This window comes from Heloderma suspectum, chromosome 1 (assembly GCF_057233095.1).
Source record: "Heloderma suspectum isolate Gila_16-S chromosome 1, 16-S_ref, whole genome shotgun sequence".
NCBI lineage: Eukaryota > Metazoa > Chordata > Lepidosauria > Squamata > Helodermatidae > Heloderma > Heloderma suspectum.
Window position 1 is genome coordinate 91356015 of NC_139458.1, and position 19821 is coordinate 91375835.

The window sequence follows — 19821 nt, forward strand, 5'->3', positions numbered from 1 at the left end:
TGAGGTTTTGCAATGTTCACCTCTTTTATAAGGTGCATATTATGATCTCCTGAAGCTCCTGAATCCAGTGTGTTTGGCCAGCATATCTAACAGAAAACTGATTCTCATGCCTTTCTTATAACATCTAATGGATGCCTAATGCCCCATTCATGCATTACTAACGTGCACGGTCTTACTATATAAGAAGGTGCAAGGCCATGCTATTAGCTCCACCCCAACAGTTCAAGAAAATCTGAAGTTGAAAACAGATACCCCCCATTTTTAATTAAAGAAACAAGATCTGTTAGTGATAAATCAACTGAAGTTTAATCTCTAAGAAAAAAAATAGTAAAGGAAGAAGGATGAGCATCAGTTTCACAGTATGATTTTTTTTTTGTTAAATAACTATTGTTACTTTTATTTTCAAAGATTTTAATAACAGCATCTTGTCTTCAAGATGACCTCTGCTTTGCATGGAATAAAGGCTTAAAAAAGAAAAAAACTTAAACAGAGACCAGAATTTAAGTTAAAGCTGTCAGATCTCATATCAATTAAAAGGGGGAATGGTGCTTCATACAAAGCTCTGTGTGAAGAAGAAATCAAAGTTACAAAATCAGGTATAATTTATAACAGGCGTCCTTAACACAGGGACCTGCTGAGGCCTAAAAAAATCATTCACTGTAAATATGTTTCTATAGATATGTCCCATATTTCTGGAGGAGGAGGGGCTTCTCACTTGTTTTATTATTGCATTTGTTACCAACATTCCCAATTTCAGTATGCATTTTGTAAATTTACAAACTGTTCTACATCTAAAAAAGTTTCCAAAGTGGTAAATGGGTGGGGGTGGGGGATGTCAAAATACAAAAGAAGAACCATATTTAAAATCAAATCATACCAATAAAACTATAGCTACTCTTTTAATCAGGAAATAATTGTCTAAATAAAAATGTCTTGGGAGATGCCAGAAACAGAGCCACATTGTTGCTTGCATGATGTCAACTGGCAGGGAGTTTCACAGAGAGGAAGCCAGTATACTAAAAGCTCTACCCTGTTGTTGTTGTTCAGTCATTAAGTCATGTCCGACTCTTCGTGACCCCATGGACCATAGCACGCCAGGCCTTCCTGTCCTCTGATCTCTCCCAGAGTGTGCTCAAGTTCATATGCATTGCATTGGTGATATTATCTTGCCATCTCATCATCTGCCGTCCCCTTCTCCTTTTGCCTTCAATCTTTCCCAGCATCAGGGTCTTTTCCAGTGACTTTTCTCTTCGCATGAGGTGGCCAAAATATTTGAGCTTCAGCTTCAGTATCTGTCCTTCCAATGAGCAGTCAGGGTTGATTTCCTTTAGGATTGACCTAGGGATGTACGAAAGTCACTTACCTTTTAACGAAATGTGATTCGAGGTGGGGGGGAGGCGCTCCATCCCTCCCCCCCGAAATTCTGGCCGGGGGGGAGGCACTTCATCCCTCCCCCCCCGAATCCTGGCCGACCGGGTCCGCAAATGGCGGTAGCCATAGCCGCCGCCGTTTGCGTCCCTGCAGTCAGCCGTGATAGGCTACGTAAATGTTTACATAGCCTATCACGGCTGAGTAAAAAAACAAAAAACAAAACGCGCATACGCAAATGGCGGCGCCCATGGGCGCTGCCATTTGCATTCCTTGTTTTGGCACGTCTAGTCTACGTAAACATTTACGTAGACTACGGCGAAAATAAGGGGAATGCAAATAGCGTAGATGCTATGCTATTTGCGTTCCCCTTATTTTCGCCGTAGTCTACGTAAATGTTTATGTAGACTAGACGTGACAAAATAAGGAACGCAAATGGCAGTGCCCATGGGTGCCACCATTTCCATACGTGTGTTTTGGGTTTTTTTTACTCAGCCGTGATAGGCTACGTAAACATTTACATCGCCTATCATGGTATTTTTAAAAAATCTAGCTGTGATAGGCTACATAAATCTTTACGTAGCCTATCACTTTTTTTTTTACTGGAAATGGCAGCAGTGGCAGCTGGTCGGAAGACCGGCCGCCGCCGACGCACCACCACTGCGCCGCCGCTGGAGCCGCCACCACCAGGAAGATTCGCCCAAGGTAAGCCCCGTCCTGGGGGGGGCAGGGGGGCAGACTGTTTTGCCACCGATTACGGGGGGCCAAATGCACTGGCATTTGGCCTCCCCGAGATTCGTGGCGAAATTCTCTGACATCCCTACTTCTTACTATGCTGTCTAGGTTTGCCATAGCTTTCCTCCCAAGGAGCAAGTGTCTCTTAATTTCATGGCTACAGTCACCGTCTGCAGTGATCTTGGAGCCCAAGAAAATAAAATTTGTCACTGCTTCCATTTCTTCCCCTTCTATATGCCAGGAAGTGATGGGGCCAGATGCCTGATCCCTAGTTTGCATTGTCCACAATACCCCATACCAAGCATCGTTCTGGGGCACTGTGGTGGGGAAGGAAGGCAAAACTCACCCCAAAATGAGGAAGAAATTTGGGGAAATTTTGCAAAGTGCATTTTATTGGTGGGGGGAGGAGAAAAGAAAAATCTCAATACTTTTCTCAGAGAAAATGTCTCCTAAGAAATTTTGGCTGAGCTCTAGTTGACATTTTTAGGGTTCAGTGCCTTCCCCAGGACCTTCCAAATTTTAAATTTTAAGGACCAATTCTGGATACATCTTGGCTCTAAGGTGCAGAGAGATGCTTGTACAATGAAAGGCAGGATACCCATGCACACTCCTTGGCCATCTCTTATGCAAGATAAGCACAAGAACCCTGGACCCAACCCATGGGAATTTCTCTGAAATTTCTTCCCTTTTCAGTTTCTTTTTGAAAGCAGTTTCTTTGCTATCAAATTGAATAAGAATGGTCAAAAATAATGTGGGAGAAATTTTCAGCATGGCACTAGCACCATCACCCTGCCTTATTGACAGAATTGTGCAGGGCATCTAGACAATCTTGTCTTCCACTTGTGACCCTCCTGTGCTTTCACACCACTTCTTCCATCTTTTTTCTTACCACAAAAATTTGTTAAGGAGAAAAAGACAGAATAGCTGCATAATATCTTTTGTTTGCTAGTGCTAGGAGCCCTCCATCTGGAAGCATTCTCTGATGATTGTCTGAGGAATTCTTCTTCTTCTTCTTCTTCTTCTTCTTCTTCTTCTTCTTCTTCTTCTTCTTCTTCTTCTTCCCCCAGGTGTTTTTTGTGTGCAGAAAGGAAAGTAAATGGTAAGTGGCTGAAACTTGGAGACATTGTCACCTGCATACTAATCAACAAAATCCTAGAAGGACTACATTTTAGGTCTACTTCTGTGGAAATCCCCTATGAAAAATGTACCAGGGGTAGAATTTATCCCACATCATTTGGTGAAGAACAAAAATCCCATGTAGCAGTCTTAACTTTGTAGGGAAAGTCCTCTGATTTTATTTATTTATTTATTTGAGGAGTTTATATACTGCCCATCAGCAGAAAGATGGTTGTAGGGCATAAAGAGAAGTAATATGCAACAGGGAGTCAGATGTAAGTAACATTCTAAGACAAATGCATTCTTTTGTATCCTTTGGGGTTTTTTGATGGCCTTATAAAAATCCCTAAGACCTAAAAGCCAACGATTTAGTTGCCCTGGGATTTGACTACAAACAAGCCATGTCTTTATATTTTGCTGAAAAGTCACTGGAGGGATTGCCAAATTCCAAAAGCAAGGCATCTTTGCATTAAATGGGATAAACTCCACAGATTCTAACCAGGTACTGTCAGCCACCTAGTTTATCCTAATGTCAAGAAATGTGTATCAGAAGGAATTTTGAGAATACAGACTAGAATGCTGAGAATACCATTAATTCTGTTATTCAATGGAAACATAAAAGGCCCAAGCATTACCTGATAACGTTTTGTTTCCATTGCATGTTTCTTTAGAATGTTGTCAGCTCTTTCCAGTTTCCATGATATAAACTTCACTTTGCATTTGCCTGATCAAATACAAAATGTTACAAGAATCATGTGTGGAGTAGTGGAAAATGTGAGGTTATTAAGGAGAAGGGAGAGAGAGAAATCAGAGCTAGAAATTGAGCATGTCCCTAGATACATTTAAGCAATAAAACTCCCATGTATCTCTCTAAAGAGGGGGTTTCATTTTGGATTCCAATAAAGCTGACAAAGTCATCACATTCTCACTCTGCCTCCCCCTGCCTTTATTTTCATTTTCTCTTTTGTTTAATAAGGGTCTCTAACACCGTGGTGTCAAATATTATCAGAAGATCTAATTATTTTTATTATGAATCTGGAAATGCTGCTAAGATGTATGGCATTATATTCAATTTCAAATCATATTTAATTATTATCTGCTAAATAAAAGAATAGAATAAAGGATTATGAATCTGCCCAGATGCCCAGACCACATACCCACCTGAATTAATTTTCTGCCCCCACTCTGAGCTACTAATTTGATTATGAATGGAAACAATTTGGAAGGGCTACCATTCCTTACAGCAGCAAACTTCATTTCAAAGATGCATACTGATGCTTCTGCTTAACTGATAGCGTGTTCAGTTCCTCTGGGATTTCAACAAATATTTCTTTTCTCTTAGAGTGGGGAAAGTATACTCTTGACCTCAGCACCATAGTTAACAAGACCATGGCTGAGAATGCCACAGGTACAACTGTGGCTCTATTCCCTCAAGTGAATCCCTAATGAAATGTTTCATGGGAAAGGGGTTGAATATAGTAGAATACAAAGCTGTTTAACGCAGAGAAGACACCAGATTTATTAGTTTGTTTACTGGATATACATACAATTTACCTGAATTTGAATTGCATTTAACATGATCTCCCCAACTCATTCCAGGAGTTTTCAGGGCTTAATAACCTGTTTATTAAATTTATGACATTTAGGGAGCAATCCTATGGCTGCTAGTCAGTGGCTAGATAGCCATAGAATAAGTCAGTTTCTGGGAAGCAACCTACCCTGCCCTCGGTTGCCTCACAGGCAGCTTGGAATGGACCTGCACTCCACACTTAGAAGAGGAGCACAGAGCAGCAAAAACAGGGCATTCCTGGGGGCGTTCTGGGGCAGTGAAGGCAGCAATGCCAGTACAACACATCCAACATGTTGTCTGGCAGCCACTTCCCCCGCTCCGCCTTCCTGCAGCTAGACTGCTGAAATCAGCTGTCTAGCCGCAAATGCAGGGTGACTGAAGTGCAGAGGGGACAATCCACTTTGTCCTTCTGTCCTGCATCGGATAGGCGGTTATCTCCGAGTTTGGAGCCGGCCACCTATCCCAGTAGGATTGCTCCCGCCGTTTGTGAAATGGAAAATGTGTACATAATTTTTCAACCCTGTGCCTTTTCCCTATTCACACTTTAAAAACACATGAACAACATATTGTTTGAGAGCCAGTGTGGTGTAGTGGTTCCAGTGTTGGACTGGGACCTGGGAGATCTGTGTTCTAGTCTCCACTCACTTGGCCATGGAAGCTCATTGGGCGACTTTGGGCCAGTCACAGACTTTCAGCCCAACCTACCTCACAGGGTAGTTGCTGTGAGGATAAAACGGAGAGGAGGAGGATTATGTACGCCACCTTGCGGTCCTTGGAGGAAAAAAGGGGGGATATAAATGCAATAAATAAATAAATATTAATGTAACTATCAGATGATCAAAATGTGTGTGTGTGCATTGTTGTTGTTGTTGTTGTTCAGTCGTTCAGTCGTGTCCGACTCTTTGTGACCCCATGGACCATAGCACGCCAGGCCTTCCTGTCCTCTGCTCTCTCTTGGAGTGTGCTGAAGTTCATATTCATTGCATTGGTGATGCTATCTAGCCATCTCATCCCCTGCCATCCCCTTCTCCTTTTGCCTTCAATCTTTCCCAGCATCAGGGTCTTTTCCAGAGAGTTTTCTCTTCGCATTAGGTGGCCAAAATATTGGAGCTTCAGCTTCAGTATCTGTCCTTCCAATGAGCACTCAGGGATGATTTCCTTTAGTATGGACTGATTTGACCTCCTTGCAGTCCAGGGCATTCGTAAGAGTCTTCTCCAGCACCACAGTTCGAAAGCATCAATTCTTCGGCGCTCAGCCTTCACTTACCTTTTTTCGCAGCTTTTTCGCGGTGGGGGGGAGCGCTTCGCTGCTCCCCCCGCGAAGTTCAGGCCGGGGGGGGAGGCTTCCCGCCTCGCCCGGCTGAAATTCAGGCCAGGGGGGGAGGCTTCCCGCCTCGCCCGGCCGAAATTCAGGCCGGGGAGGAGGCTTCCCACCTCGCCCGGCCGCGAACACGAAAGTAAAAAAAAAAAAAAAAACGTCCCCTGATAGGCTACGTGACGATTCATGTAGCCTATCACGGCTAGATCTGGAAAGTCAGATTTCCGGGGGGGGGGGCGGGGGGGGCAGAGGATTTCTCCCCGAAACTTGTTCGGGGGGCCGAACACGTTGGCGCTCGGCCCCCTGAAGTTTTGGGGAGAAATTCTCCGCCATCCCTAGAGATAGGGCCTTCCAGAAATAGGTTTACCACCTCACCTGCTGTCTGTGAGACGTAGGCATAGATGTGGACTGAACAGTAACAGGGAGAGCTGGATAAGCCATCACTAGGCCTGTCTGTTCATGTACAATCAGAAGGCAGATATGTTAACCTCAGGCAATAATTGCCTCTCTTTTATTGAGAGTCTTTTCTGGCCAATTACAGCCAGCTGAGAAAAGTGTCTGTCAATCCCGCTAAAAGCTTGACAGGTTGTTGCTGTGACTGAATGCTGGTTAGCAGTGTTGTCTGGTGTTAGCAAGGGATTCTTCATTTCCAAAAGTAAGCCACTGAACATTCACATTCTTCTCGCGTGATGGATGATACTGGCTTAGAAGTGGGAGAGTATTAATATGTATCTGGAAGGATCTAATCAGGTGCAGGACCATGCCACATTTTTCTGTGGTGGGGGGAGGCATTTCTCGCTGTACCTTGATCCCAAACAAAATGTCTCCCTCCCCAACACTGAAAGGGAAACTCTTATTACTGCCAGTGGAAATGCCCTTTGAGTGTAATAGAAGCTGAAGGCAGTTTTCATCGATACTATGGTGCAGAAAAACCCCCTCCAACTGTGTCACATGGTCCTGCTCAGGTCCCTCTATGGTTGCTATTTGTTAAAAAGATATATCAAGCATTCATGCATTCACGGATCTCATGATCATCTAGTTTAGTCCTTACCTGTTCAGTGTTTCCATATTAGTTGCTAGTCCTTTTTTCTCTTTTTAAATGGTCACTGAAAAGTGTTTCTATCTATTAAACCAAAATCCAGGGAGACTGTTTTTTGACTGAATTCACATTGTACAATGAGTACATTCAATTATATTTTTCCTGAAGAAAGGAGACACAAAAAGATATTTGGGAGTCATGCGGAATGTCATTATTATACAGGTGCTGATGGCCCTTTAAACATCCTTCTTTCTTCCTTCCTTCTTCCCTCCCTTTTAAGGCAGACAAAATGCCTCCTTGAAGTCACTCAGCAATCAGAAGGAATGTCTAGAATAAATTAGCCAGAGTGTCTCCATGACATCTCCTGCATTTAAAATGGATGGACAGCTTCCGAATACCCATTGTTTGCTGTCCTCATAGATAGGATTCGGCTAATGAAACAGCTAATTAGATTTTTGTAATCCTGTTATCATTGTGTTTGAGGGGGTGACATTTTTGCCTGCATTTCTCCTGTGGGTTCTCTCCGGTCTATGAGGAAGCATTTTACCCTGGCCAATTTGGCTCCTGTCACTTTGCTGGAATGACAGTTCTCTCTGTTGGTGTAACAAAATCACTGCCTTTCCCCAACGACAACAATGTCACTCAGCAATTTAAATAGAAAAGAATAGGAAAAATGATGATCCGATTAGTCAAACAGGCCTATGTTCAAAATCCATTTCCCAAATCAAATAACAGAATTGGATTGAGTTCATAATGGAAGAATTACTTAGGTATTATTACATACTGTATTACATATTCATCGACTTTGCTGAATGTGAATGGATGTGCAATTTCATTCCCCTCTGTCATGCCTTTCTCCACTGTACATGCAACATAGTGGATAAGGACTCTGCTCAAAGACAAATTCAGAAATTAAGAGGTTTTCAGTGGGAACCCCACTAGTTATAATCTGGTAATCTGAAGTCAGTAGAAGGAGTATCAAAGACAGGTTTAGGTGTAAGTGGAACTTATGGTTCAATACCCAAAAATATTGGAAGAGCATAAAATGGATCCAACCCTCTCTCTACCAAAGTTGTGGAGTAGATCTCATTCTAACCCAATCCTTGTGATCCTCAAGGACCAAGTGCTACATGCTCCTGAGGTTCACCTCAGGAGTACCTGTCACAGAACATTTCATGTTTCAACACCCGCCCTCTGGAATGCACTCCATATTGACATTTAAATGTATGCTTAAGATCCACCTCTTCATGCCCATGTAGGTATGAGTTTTATTGCCAACCAATGATTAGTTTATTGTATTTTTATTGTTATATTTTGATGGTTATATTATTATTAGCCACTTTGATCCCCTCCATACTTCTCCTGCCCTGCATTGGATAGGCAGTTGCCTCCAAGATTGTGCCCTAAGATAATAAAAACATCATTTTTAAAAAAAGTACAAACATGAGAACAAGAGGAAGGGACAACAAAAGATAACATTGTAAACTAATATAAACCTAGCTAAAACATCATTAAAAATAGTAAAAGTGCAAACATTCATACAAGATACCAGAACAACAAAAATATTACTGTAAATGGATAGTATAATCCTAAATGTGTTAGAATTGTTACCTTATAAAATGGAAATGCTGAAAACAGACTAAGGGAGCAGTCCTATGACTACTAGAAACTGTCTAGAGGGCTGTAGGATTTTTCAGTTTCTGGGAACCAAGGTCAGAGCCAGGGCTCCTGCCTTGGTTCCCAGAAACCACCCCCTCATAGCCAGCATGGTTCTCTCTGCGCTGACTACATCTCTGCATTCAGAAATGGAGCACAGAGATGGGGAAAAGGGGATAGTCCTGGGGGCAGAGAGGGGACCACGAAAGCCACACTATGCAGCTTCCTATGCACCATGCAGCCTCCTCCCCTCTCCCTCCTCCATGATGCTCTGGCTAGACAGGCAAAATCACCTATCTGGCCAAAAATGCAGGGCAGCTGGAGCATGGAAGTGGGGATCACCTCCATCCCCCCCCCCAGCTGCCCTGCAGTAGATACTTGGCAGCCTCTGACTTCAGATGCTGCTGTCTCATTACGACTGTGCTCTAAGTTAGCTTAAAGATAGTAGTTATCCTCCATACACCATCAAGACAGGCAGTTGTGAGAAAGAGAAGCATTCCTTATATTGCTGCCAACAAGCTTCAGGTGCCACTTAAACAACTCATGTTGATGAGAGAGTGGCTTTTTTCACATGGGGGCTTTTATCCTGTGATTGAGCTTGCTCCTCCATGGAATTTGCAGGCTCTTTACATGACACTGTGACCCTCCAGCACTAAAAGCCCTTTGTTCCGTTTTTAAATAGATCGCAGATAATGAGCTATCCAATTACCCCACTATGTGCCACTTGAGTTCCCTCCGTGAAAAGAGTTAAAGAGGCAAGAAGAGGAGTGAAATCAATGAAAGAAAATTGAAGGCCCAGATACAGGGAGAAGGAGGGAGGGAAGGGGAGGGGGGGGGAAGCACGTGAAAAGGGGAGCAGTTGTGATCCTGCATTTAAAACGGAAGCAGAAAGCCCCGTTTTAAATGCAGGATTTTAGGCTGGTGTAGAGATGCCCAGTGAAAACCATGTGTGTTTCCCACCCTAGTCCTTTAGCATGAGTCATTTTACGGCCTTACATACCTGTCATTTCATAAATGCAGATACAATAAAGTCCAAGTAAATCAGCATTTAACAACACCATTTTGCGAGGTAGCTGTTTCATCTTCTGAAGATAATGTTTGTTTCTGTATCACTTTTTGCTAGACCCTCAAAAAGGAAACCATCAAAAATACAATAAAACATAAAAACACGATAAAACAATAGTATATCAGCAGATAGAAAAGACAATCAGCCAGCAACTGGAAAAATATTTATTTATTACATTTATGTTGTTCAGTCATTAAGTCGTGTCTGGCTCTTCGTGACCCCATGGACCATACCATGCCAGGCCTTCCTGTCCTCCGCTCTCTCCCGGAGCATGCTCAAGTTCATTTATTACATTTATATCCTGCCTTTTTTTCCTCCATAAGGAACTGAAGGCAGTGTACATAATCCTCCTCCTCTCCATTTTCTCCTCACAACAAAAACCCTGTGAGGTAGGTTTAGGGATGTCAGAGAATTTCTCCATGAATCTCGGGGAGGCCGAATGCCAGCGCATTCTGCCCCCCGAAATCGGTGGCGGAATGGTCTGCCCCCCGCCCCCCCCCGGGATGGGACTTACCTTGGACAGATCTTCCTGGCGGCGGCTCCAACGGTGGCTCGGCGGCGACTCGGTAGGGGTGGACGAAAGTCCCTTACCTGTCCTCGAAGGATGTTCACAGTGGGGGGGAGGTGCTTTGCTGCTCCCCCTGCGAAGTTCAGGCTGGGGGGGAGGCTTCCCGCCTCACCCCGGCCAAAATTCAGGCCAGGGGGGAGGCTTCCCGCCTCGCCCGGCCGAAATTCAGGCCGGGGAGGAGGCTTCCCGCCTCGCCCGGCCACGAACGCGAAAGTTTTTTTTTTAAAAAAGACACGCCCCCTGATAGGCTACGTGACGATTAACGTAGCCTATCACGGCTAGATCTGCAAAGTCAGCTGTGATAGGCTACGTCAATCGTCACATAGCCTATCACGGGTGACTTTAAAAAAAAAAAAAAGTGCGTATGCTAATGGCGGCCCCCATAGGGAGCCGCCATTCGCGTTCCTTATTTAGTCGCTGTAGTCCACGTAAATGTTTACGTGGACTACGGCGAAAATAAGGGCAACGCAAATAGCGTTGCCCTTATTTTCGCCGTAGTCTACGTAAAGATTTACGTAGACTACAGTGACCAAATAAGGAACGGGAATGGCAGCTCCCTATGGGGGCCGCCATTATCCGTACACCTTTTTTTTTTTTTTTAAAGTCACCCATGATAGGCTACGTGACGATTGACGTAGCCTATCATGGCTGACTTTGCAAATCTAGCCGTGATAGGCTACGTTAATTGTCACTTAGCCTATCAGGGGGCATTTTTTTTTCTTTTATTGCAATGGCGGCGGTGGCAGCCGGTCGAAAGACTGGCTGCCGCTCCCGCCCCGCTTGAACACGCGCCGAACTGCCGGCCGGACCCGCCGCCGGGAGGGACATTCGGTGAAGGTAAGTCCCGTCCCGGGGGGGAGTGCGGGGGGTGGGGGGGTTTGGAGGATTTCTCCCCGAAACTTGTTCGGGGGGCCGAACACGTTGGCGCTCGGCCCCCCGAAGTTTCGGGGGAAAATTCTCCGCCAACCCTAGCGGCTCGGCGGCAGTGCGGCGGCGGTGCGGCAGCGGTGTGGCGGCGGTGTGGCGGCGGTGCGGCGGCGGCAGCCGGTCTTCCGACTGGCTGCCACCGCCGCCATTTCCAGTTAAAAAACAACAACAACAACAAAACGTGATAGGTTACGTAAAGATTTACATAGCCTATCACGGCTAGATTTTTAAAAAACACCATGATAGGCTACGTAAATGTTTACGTAGCCTATCACAGCTGATTTAAAAGAAGAAAAAAAAACCTCGCGTACACAAATGGCGGTGCCCATGGGCGCCGCCATTTGCATTCCTTATTTTGGCACATCTTAGTCTACGTAAACATTTATGTAGACTAAGTCGGCGAAAATAAGGGGAACGCAAATAGCGTAGCATCTACGCAATTTGCGTTCCCCTTATTTTTGCCATCTTAGTCTACGTAAATGTTTACGTAGACTAAGACGTGCCAAAATAAGGAATGCAAATGGCGGTGCCCATGGGCGCCGCCATTTGCATATGCACGTTTTTTTCCTTTTAAATCAGCCATGACAGGCTACGTAAACATTTACGCAGCCTATCACGGCTCACTGTAGGGACAGAAACAGCAGCGGCTACGGCCGCCGCCATTTGCGTCCCTGCTAGCCAGCAGCCGGATGTCCAGCTGCTGGCGGAGCCAGCCGGCGGCTCCGCAGAATCCCTGCAGAGCGGAGCCGGCCGACCAGAATTTTGGGGGGAGGGACGGAGCGCATCTCCGCCCACCTCGAATCAATTTCGCTAAAAGGTGAGTGACTTTCGTACATCCTTGGGCTGTGCGAGTTAGTGACTGACCCAAAGTCACCCAGTGAGCTTCCATGGCCAAGTGAGTGGAGACTAGAACACAGATCTCCCAACCCATCACTCCAGCCACTACACCACACTGGTTCTCAGATGAAAGCACCTATGTAGATAGACTAACATGAACAATCAGACTTGCAGACCCATCCAAAATGCCATGCCAGTTTTATGCTGGTATCCATCTTGAAGCTTATATCTTTTCCTCACAGCAGGAACAATACACAGAATGGAAGTATAGCCATCTTTACAATATCTAAAGTAGATGTCCCAGTTCACATATGTCTATGTTGTTAAGTAACAACAGCTTACACCTATCCAAGCAACGATTGATGGCATAGTGAGAGCCTTCCAATACAGCACCTGAAAGCAAGGTGAGGTCCATGTTGAAGCAGATCTGAGCAGCTTTATCTACAACGTGTCTGCTAAGGAAATTACTGCAACTGAAGGCTTCTTCAGATTATGCTAAGGCCTCACTGCAGATGGCTGCAGCCCTTGACTACCCAGAAAACCTCCACTGGAAGACACTGGGCAGAAGCAACTGCTGTGGGGAAATATGCAATTTTAATCCCCATCACCATGTTTTAGACCGGGGATCGGCAAGATGGTCAAAGTTTTTGTCCTCTGCAGCACATGCCCAGCCACCTGGGAATAAAGGGGAAAGACATGAGGACTTCTGTCGGCTAAAGAGAGCAGCAGGAGGCTAGGCAGGGCAGGAGGGAGCTAGGAAGGGCAGCAGTAAGTCAGCTGGGGGATCCAGGACGTAGGGATGTATGAAAGTCACTTACCTGTTCGTGGATTATGCTGATGCTGGGGGGGAGGCGCTCCATCCCTCCCCCCCAAATCCTGGCCGGCCGGCTCCGCTCTGCAGTAATTCTGCAGAGCCGCTAGCCGGCTCTGCCAGCGGCCAGACATCCGGCCGCTGGCTAGCAGGGACGCAAATGGCGGCGGCCGTAGCCGCCACCGTTTGCATCCCTGCAGTCAGCCGTGATAGGCTACGTAAATGTTTATGTAGCCTATCACGGCTAATTAAACAAAAAACAAAAAACACACGCGTACGCAAATGGCGGCGCCCATGGGCGCTGCCATTTGCGTTCCTTATTTTGGCACGTCTAGTCTACGTAAACATTTACATAGACTATGGTGAAAATAAGGGGAATGCAAATAGCATAGACACTTATATCTGAATTACTGAATGTACTTATATCTGAATGGATGGGGGCTGTGTGTGTGAAAGAAAGAGGGGGAGAAGGAAGGGCTGTGCCTGTGTGCATGTATGCATGCATGCATGCATGTGTGATGGATACATGGGGTTCTTGAGTGTGTGTGTGTGTGTGTGTGTGAGAGAGAGAGAGAGAGAGAGAGAGAGAACATGTCTATGGTGATGAGGCAGGGTGAGTGAGTGTGTGTGTGTATGGGTGGTGATCCAGAATGAGAGAGAAAAAGAGATAGGGGAAATGAGTTGCCTAGCAGAGGGGGCAGGAAGAGAAAATGGGTTTGCCTTCTACAGATTCTGTTGGTACTAAAAACTGTAGGTTCAAACATGTTATTAGTGTGTTGGAGCTCAGACCCCACCTCTTCCTTGTACTTAATCTTTTGGGCAGCTTACTTGTCCTTTGTGAGTAGCTATGATTCCAATGGCACCCATTTTGTGGTGATGCCCAGGACAGTCTCTCAAATTGACCTATGTGCCCACAGGCCCCAAAAGGTTGCCCACCCCCTGTCTTAGACTGAAGGCCCAATTACACGTGAACATGATTGTGTGTGAGGAAGTAACATATATGTTTTTAAAAAGAAAAAGAAAAATTAAATAGAAATAGGGGTGGACGAAAGTCCCTTACCTTTCGCCGAAGCTTGTTCGCGGTGGGGGGGGAGGTGCTTCGCTGCTCCCCCCGCAAAGTTCAGGCCAGGGGGGGAGGCTTCCCTCCTCGCCCCTGCCGAAATTCAGGCCGGGGGGGAGGCTTCCCGCCTTGCCCGGCCGTGAACTCGAAAGTTTTTTTTTGTTTTTTTTAAACGCCCCCGTGATAGGCTACGTGACGATTAACGTAGCCTATCATGGCTAGATCTGCAAAGTCAGCCGTGACAGGCTACATTAATCGTCACGTAGCCTATCACGGGTGACTTTAAAAAAAAAAAAGCGCGTACGCTAATGGCGGCCCCCGTAGGGAGCCGCCATTCGCGTTCCTTATTTGGTCGCTGTAATCTACGTAAATCTTTACGTAGACTACAGCGAACAAATAAGGAACGGGAATGGCGGCTCCCTATGGGGGCCGCCATTATCCGTACGTGCTTTTTTTCTTTTTTTTTTAAAGTCACCCATGATAGGCTACGTGACGATTTACGTAGCCTATCACGGCTGACTTTGCAAATCTAGCTGTGATAGGCTACATTAATCGTCACGTAGGCTATTACGGGGGCGTTTTTTTTTCCTGTTCTTGGAATGGCGGCGGTGGCAGCCGGTCGAAAGACCGGCTGCCGCTCCCGCCCCACACGAACAGCTGCCGAACCGCCGGCCGGACCCGCCGCCGGGAGGGACATTCAGCGAAGGTAAGTCCCATCCCGGGGGGGGGGCGGGGGGGGCGGAGGATTTCTCCCCAAAACTTGTTCGGGGGGCCGAACACGTTGGCGCTCGGCCCCCGAAGTTTCAGGGAGAAATTCTCCGCCATCCCTAAATAGCAACTACTGCAGGGTCTGAGCAGGATTACAGCCACCGACTACAAAGAGGGAGACTGAAACCTTTCTTAGTGGTCATGATGACACCCCACCCCACCCAAAGCTGCTACCAACCCTGCCAGCTTCTGTCTGGGGGCTATGGAAGTTTCAGGGCAGCAGAATATTTTTCAGGAGAAAAGAGTTGAACGCCCCCTCTCTTTTCACCATCTGGCGCTGACAGCCTCTCCTTTCTAAACAAAATACGTATTTCATAAAGAACATCCCTAAGTGATGTGGCAAACACTCATTTTGATTTTCTACCATAACCTGAATTTGCAGCGATAATTCATTTTTAAAAGAAAATAATCCATTCCCATATGAACAGATTTCATGTGGATGTATTGGAAGGTCACTCATGTTAAACCTCCCAATGTCAGTGCAAGAAGCATAAGGTTGAAAACAATAACAAAACACTTCAATTAAAGCATATTAACATTCCACTCTTGCAGAACCATCATTTGGTTTAATTTAATCTTCAGCCTCTTTAACCTGAATATAGGATTCCATGAGAACACGAGAACATAAAAGTAAGGCCATTAGCCCATGAAAGGGGGGGCGGGCGGGGAACAATACCTAATTATTATTTGGATTGCAGTGGCACAAGACTGCAGTTAAAATAAACTGCTGTTGTACATGACCCTCGGCAAAATACAAGATCTAACATGGTACAAAAGAACATCTAGGTTAATTAAGGGAAGTATAAGAAATATGGAAGAACATAGGTAGCAGCTAGGGATGTACGAATCGTGTACCTTCAGTGCCGCTTGACTTCCACAGTTTGCGGCCAGTGCTCCATTCTGCCGTTAACAAGCCCCCGGAATTTTCCTCTTTTTTTTCTGCTCCGAAAATTACAAAGATAAATCTGTACCAACAACCGTAATTCAGGTGCCCAGCCGTCTCCATGAGTCTGCATAACTTCCGTGAGAATAGCTATTTTTCGTAAATATTTACATTTTTTTTTAATTGAAATCCTCTGTCTCAGTTTACTTTCAGCCAAAACACTTCCTCTTCCTAGGGGCTTCCCAAAAGAAGGCTGTCTTAGGTGTGCCTGAGCAATAAACTCTTTGTTTAAAGCAACACTGTTTTAAAGAAAGAAAAAACTTTTAAAATGACCATGCTGCTCCAGGACCGGGTGTGATCACAAGGTTGTGCAGGATGGAATGAGCTTGACTTCACAACAAATGACAACCTTGGTGAGACCAAGATTGACAGATCCTTTCCTCCCTACAGTTTGAACCCCAGAGTTTGTTAATAATGCTGTTTTTTGTAGTAGGGATGTCAGAGAAATCCGCTGCAGATTCAAATGAGGCCAGATTCTTTGCAATCTGGCCTCAGGAATTCACAGCGGATCGGGACCACTTACCTCTGCTCCATGGGGACTGGAAGCGGAATGGCATTCATCTGCTTCTTCCAGCCAGAGAAGTTCGCCTCCTCCCTGTCCCTGCCGCTTGCCTAAAAAAACCCTGTCTTTTAAAAAAAAAAATGGCGATGGGGGGGGATGTGCCCATAGACTTATATGCAAATAGAGTCATGAATCTTGCGTATAAGTCTATGTGTCCATAGGCTTAAATGCAAGATTCACTGCTCTATTTTGTGTATAAGACTATGGGCACATGAAATCAGCAGGGTGCGTATAAGTCTATGAACATATACACTTACACGCAAGATTCATGACACTATTTGCATATAAATCTATGGGCACATCCTCCCCCCCCCCTGATTGCCTTTAAAAAAAGAAGACCGTTTTTTTAAAGGCAATCGGCAGGGACAGGGAGGAGGCCAACAGCTGTGGCTGACACGAGGGAAGGTAAGTGACCCCAAGCCAGTTTCCACCCCCCCCCCCTTAATCTGAGCGGAGCAGAACCGCTCTGGAGGATTCTGGGGTGGGGAGGAACAGATCACCTCCCCCCCCCATGGATTCCCCACCGGAACAGATGGTGAGGAATCTGTACACCACTAGTTTGTGGTAGGTAACAGAACAATCCTACATGAGCAAAGGAGGGTGTGAAGTGGCAGTTTGTCTGCCATTTTCATAGTCCTACTGGCTCATGCCAGCCAGGGTGGGTGTTGGGAGAAATGGGCTTACGTTTCTTGTAACAAGCAGTTCTGGGTTGGTTGGCTTTTTCCCCACTGGTTTCAATGGGAGGGAAAATACCTACACCAGCTCAAGTCTGGCATAGATGACATGCCCAATCCTGGGACTCTGAGGGGAATGAAGAGGCCTTCGGTCAAGGAACTAGGGATATACGAAAGTCACTTACCTGAACTGAAATTTGATTTGCGGTGGGGGGGAGGCGCTCCGTTCCTCCCCCCGAAATTCTGGCCGGAGGGGGAGGCGCCCCGTCCCTCCCCCCTGAAATTCTGGCTGGGGGGGAGGCGCCCCGTCCCTCCCTCCCGAAATCCTGGCCGGGGGGGGAGGAGCCCCGTCCCTCCCGCCACGAATCCTAGCTGGCCGGGAATGCAAATGGCGGTGGCCGTAGCCACCACCGTTTGCGTCCCTGCAGTCAGCCATGATAGGCTACATAAATGTTTACGTAGCCTATCACGGATGAGTAAAAAACCAAAAAAAAACGCGCGTGTACGCAAATGGCGGCGCCCATGGGCACCACCATTTGCATTCCTTATTTTGGCACGTCTAGTCTATGTAAACATTTACGTAGACTACGGCGAAAATAAGGGGAACACAAATAGCGTAGATGCTATGCTATTTGCCTTCCCCTTATTTTCGCCGTAGTCTACATAAATGTTTACGTAGACTAGACGTGCCAAAATGAGGAACGCAAATGGCGGCACCCATGGGCGCCACCATTTGTGTACGCACGGTTTTTTGTTTTTACTCAGCCATGATAGGCTACGTAAAGATTTACGTAGCCTATCATGGTATTTTTTTAAAATCTAGCCGTGATAGGCTACGTAAATCTTTACGTAGCCTATCACATTTTTTTTTTTTTTTACTGGAAATGGCGGCAGCGGCGGCAGCCAGTCGGAAGACTGGCTGCTGCAGCTGCCGCTGCCGAACCGCCGCCAAACTGCCGCCGGAGCCGCCACCGCCAGGGAGTTTCGCGCAAGGTAAATCCCGTCCCCGGGGGGGTGGCAGACCGTTTTGCCACCGATTTTGGGGGGCCGAATGCGCTGGCATTCGGCCTCCCCAACATTCGTGGTGATATTCTCTGACATCCCTACAAGGAACCCAATACCACCTCTGACCCAACCCACTCCCACCTCTGGAATGCCTGTTTTGGGGCCTAATGCCTGTGGAAGCACCACCGGTGGTAGATCTACAGTGGCAAGAAGACGTTTGCGAACCCCTTAGGATTGTCACATATTTCTAGCCTAAAATGTTTCTAGATCTTAATCTAACCCCATAATCCTAGATTTTTTTTTAAAAAAATAGTTAATCTGAGTAAACAAATGTCACACAAACATAGGGATCTGCGAACTCTCCACTGCTCGCCTCTCCTCCTGTTTGTCGAAGCACTCAGTGATCACCGGTCACCGTTGATCACCCCCACGAACCCCTTGTGGCTAGGAATGTCAGAGAATTCCACCACGGACTGAAATGGGATCGAATTCCCTTCAGTCTGTGCCACGGAATCCTCTGAGGAATAGCACCAAGAGGTCCTGCGGAGCCAGAAGTCATGCGGCTTTTTTTTGGTCATCCGCACAGAGTTGCGAAATTTTCGTAAATAAAAATGCAAGGTAGTATATTCCGATAATAAATATGTAAGTTGTTTTTTAAAAAATGAATTGTGCTTACCACCTTGTTTGTGGGTGTTCTTTTCCAATTGAAATCCTCCGTCTTTGTTTACTTTCAGCAAAAACACTTCCTCCTCCTCGGGGCTTCCCAAAACAAGGCTGCCCTAGGTGTGCCTGAGTGGTGCACTCTTTATTTAAAGCAATGCTGTTTTAAAGAAAGAAAAAACCTTTTAAAATGACCATGCCGGTCTGGAGCCCTGCACGAGGTATTATTCCCCCTGCTAGGCTTTCTATGTCCACATCCAGCATTGTTGTTGACGTTCTGAGGCTAAATGGAGAGGAGAGCCAACTCTGTGCATGTCTACTCAGAAGTAAGTCTTACTAAGTTCAATGCAACTTACTCCTACACATGTCAGCACCCCACTTGCCCCCAGCTCAGCTTTGTATTTCCACATCCAGTTCATTATCAAACCTCCTGTTAGTTATCTCAGAAGACCCTTGGGGGAATGGGTTTTTTTTCCCCCCAGGGAACAGCTGGATTGAGGGAGATTACACACACACACACACACACACACACACACACTAGAAGAATATTGTTTTTCATATTCCCTGGTATATTTATTCCTCATTTTGTCCATTCTCTGAGCATGTGCAGAGTGTGCTTTTTATTCAAACAAAGAGAAGGTTGCTAATCTTTCCCTTCATGCTGCATTTGTAGAAGTGTGACTGCTTCAGAAAGAACTTTCCATTATACTGTCTCTTTTTCTTCATGAGTTTCATATAACAGAAGTATGATATAGTGGTTAGAGTCCAGCCCAAAGTCACCCAGTAAGATAACTAACAGGTTTGATAATGAGCTGGGTGTGGAAATACAAAGCTGAGCCGGAGGCAAGTGGGGTGCTGACATGTGTAGGAGTAAGTTGCATTGAACTCAATAAGACTTACTTCTGAGTAGACATGAACAGAGTTGGTTCTCCTCTCCATTTTAGCCTCACAACATCACCAACAAGGCTGGATGTGGAAATAGAAAGCTTAGCAGGGAGAATAATACCTCATGCAGGGTTCCAGGACCGGCATGGTCATTTTAAAAGGTTTTTTCTTGCTTTCTTTCAAACAGCGTTGCTTTAAGCAAAGAGTGCATCGCTCAGGCACACCTAGGGCAGCCTTGTTTCGGGAAGCCCCT

At 45.9% G+C, this 19821-nt stretch overlaps 1 long non-coding RNA gene across 1 annotated transcript; it reads right to left on the reverse strand.

Annotated features, from left to right (window-relative positions):
* Positions 1 to 285: 285 nt before the first annotated feature.
* LOC146357567 (uncharacterized) lies at positions 286 to 15955 on the reverse strand. Its single transcript, XR_014786743.1, has 4 exons — positions 15695 to 15955; positions 3855 to 3943; positions 2993 to 3157; positions 286 to 1338 (listed from the first exon to the last, which is right to left on the reverse strand). It is a non-coding gene; the product is annotated as an uncharacterized LOC146357567 (long non-coding RNA).
* Positions 15956 to 19821: the final 3866 nt, after the last annotated feature.